This window comes from Carassius gibelio, chromosome B25 (genome assembly GCF_023724105.1).
Source record: "Carassius gibelio isolate Cgi1373 ecotype wild population from Czech Republic chromosome B25, carGib1.2-hapl.c, whole genome shotgun sequence".
NCBI classification, from domain to species: domain Eukaryota; kingdom Metazoa; phylum Chordata; class Actinopteri; order Cypriniformes; family Cyprinidae; genus Carassius; species Carassius gibelio.
The window spans coordinates 23053852-23057215 of NC_068420.1; positions in this window are offsets into that span (position 1 = coordinate 23053852).

Consider the following 3364-nt stretch of genomic DNA (forward strand, 5'->3'; position numbering starts at 1 on the left):
CTGGCAAGTTCCGTTGACCCTTCGTGCCAAAGAGATTTCAGCCTTTGTAACACCAGATCATTTTTTACAGTATACCGCCATGGCCTTTGGCCTTCGAAACGCTCCCGCCACTTTTCAAAGGCTCATCAATGGCGTGCTGGATGGTGTGCCTAACTGCGCAGCCTATCTGGATGATTTGGTGGTCTATAGTGCCACCTGGCCTTCTCATATGGCCCATCTTTCCACGGTGTTTCGTAGGTTATCGGAGGCTAATTTAACCATTAACCTGGCTAAATGTGAGTTTGGCCAGGCTACTGTCGTATATCTGGGTAAAGTGGTTGGTCGTGGGCAGGTGCGTCCTGTCCAGTCTTAAGTTGAAGCGATTTTAAATTATCCTCCTCCAACCACTCGTCGCGAACTTCGTCGCTCCCTTGGCATGGTAGGTTACTACCGGTCATTTTGCAAAAATTTCTCTGCTTTTGCCTCGCCCCTCACTGATTTGCTCAGTCCGAAAGTGACCTACAATTGGACTCCACAGAGTCAGGCTGCTTTCGAGTCTGTTAAAGCACTGCTGACTACTGCGCCTGTGTTAGCCGCTCCTGATTTTTCTCGGCCTTTTTCTATTGCTGTTGATGCGAGTGATTTAGGAGCAGGAGCTGTTCTTCTACAACAAGACAGGGATGGTCTTGAACACCCGGTCTGTTTTTTTTCGCGCAAATTTAACTGTCATCAGCGTGCTTATTCGACCATAGAGAAGGAAGCCCTTGCTCTTGTGCTTGCCTTTCAGCACTTTGAGGTCTATGTGGGAGGTGCTGCATGTCCGGTTGTGGTATACACAGATCACAACCCCTTGGTTTTTCTTGATCGCATGCGCAATTCTAACCAGCGCTTAATGCGGTGGAGTTTGATACTGCAAGGTTACAACTTGGAGATCAGGCATATTCGAGGACGCGACAATGTAGTTGCAGATGCATTGTCTCGTGCTTGATTGGGATAAACTTGAAAATAAATTGTAAAAAAAAAAAATTGCACTAATTTAGTTTTTTTCGTTTAGCAGGGTTTCGGTGCCATTGCTGAATGTTAATGGGTTTGTAAATATTTATTTGTAAGTATTAATTATTGATTTCAACCCCAACTTTTTTCTTAAGGGTGGGGGTGTTACGCTATTAAGCGATTTGAATAGTTTGAGCTGCTTAATTGCGGTTATGCTCCCGTTATTTATTTTTTCTCCTCTAGGTCAATGATGTCCAGGTGTTTGCTGTTAGTGGGTGGGGCAACCCACTTTAAAGACGCCTTGTTTGATGTACAGGGGGGCGGGCTCTCCTTTCATTCTCATCTGCTCCCGCTGGCAGACGGAGCGCAGCTCCGTGGTGTCTCGCTGGGCTCGCACGGCTCAGCTTATGATCTTTGTGGAGGTTTTTTTGTGTTGAGTTAATATTTCTGTTTCCACAAGCACGTGTTCCGGTATGGGATTGATGTTTGTGTTTATAGTTGATTTTTAGAGCGGTGGTGGTGTAGATTCTGGTGATTGGTGTTTTCATGTTATTTAGTTTAGATTAGTTAGTGCAGCAGTTAGAGGACCCGGAAGACTCACGGTAAACATTGTATTTTGTTTTTGGTCGGGAGATAGGTAAGTTTTATCTTGTGCTGTAGTTATGTGAGATCAGGATTTTCTTTCTGTTTGTTTTGTTATTTTTACCACCACGCTCGGTTTATGTAAAAATCATTATTTCATTAAATTAAATTTATTTTTGCAATGTCACTGCGTCTATGGTTTTTGTATGTTATGTTGTACCAGTTTGGTTTATTACCATGGTCACGTAACAGAGAGAGAGAAGTCTAGGACTATTCTTAAACTTGGAGCTCATTATATTGAAGTACATATCCAAACACCAGAAACGTTATGCATTTTATGAATAATGAAATGTTATGAAAATTATGAATTTTATTTATTCACATGCTGTATGGTTGAAATAATATTTTAGTTCACAACTCTAAGTTCCGTTGTTTAAAAAAAATGCTTTATTGGCTAATGTTTCATAAACTTTCAGTTGTTATGCTCTAAAATCCATGCCATTATTAATTTCACAGTATTTTTACCACCTAAATGACTAATCTTCAAAGTCACAATTCTATAATGGTCAAAATTACTCAGGCCAATGGTATTTTTAATGACATTATTTTATTATTATTATTTGAATAATTGTAGCTTACATAAATAGGTAAAGCAAAACAAATATTCGGATTGTCCCTTATTTTTCCCCTTGTTTTCCTAAAGAATAAACACGTATTTTTTACAAGAATAAACATGACATATTATTAATTAATAAAAATAATTTAACCAATTAAAACCTTTTTTTAAAACTTGAATTTAAATACTATTAAACTAACTTTAAATTCTCAAGGAGTTTATAAGTAAAAGTTCTAAATGAACTTGTGTTAACAATATAATTAGAACTAACAATATAATTCGATTTTTTAAAATGAACAATTCCTGTATAAAATGGGACAGCAACCTTTATATCAGTGGTTCTCAACCTTTTTTCCAGCGAGCCGCACTATGGTCTAAGTGCAAGTCTACGCATATAATTTACATATTACGTCAGCAATACAAACCAACCTGATTTATAATATTATAGCCTAACTATTATGATAATCTATTACATTCATTGAAATAAACAATTCTACTCCCCATAAATAACACACCTGATGCTGTCGGGAGCTGACCAATTTTGTGAGATTCAGTTTGAAAGGAGTAACACAAAGAAGTTGTGATTGTAACGCCTGTTATACTTTCCGCATGAGCAATCCAGACGCGTACACGGCCAGCGCGGACGCAGACTTCTTCAATTTATACTTCTGAATGCGCAGGCTGATGGCCAGCTCTGCAGTTGCCCAGAATTATTGCACATCTCACTGTCTTTATATTCTTTTACTGACGGATTGCACAGGTTCGAGTAGCAATGAGCTCTTCACACTGCCTGCATGTGCAATTTTGTTTTTGATCCTCCTGACCAGGCGCACCTGTCCACGCGGTCGTCTGCTAGAGTCTCTGCACACACTCTCCAATCACGATTTTTACTTCACGCCTACCTAGCGGTCCATAGCGGACTCACGGACACAGAAAGTTCGACAGAGGGTTTAAGATGCAGGCTTGCATCACCTGACGCGCAACATTTCAGAAAATGTGCATTCACAAATATGGAAAGCACTATTGAATTTAATAATATGAGGTTCTCTCTTGAGATATTTGCCACATTTCTTCAATTAAGGATTGTTACATAGTGTATGGTGTTTCCATTTATCTGAACTTCTTCAAGTGAGTTGCGGGGCAAAAAAAAAAAAAAAAAAACGAAAATCCAGCACTTCTCCTTCAATACTGATA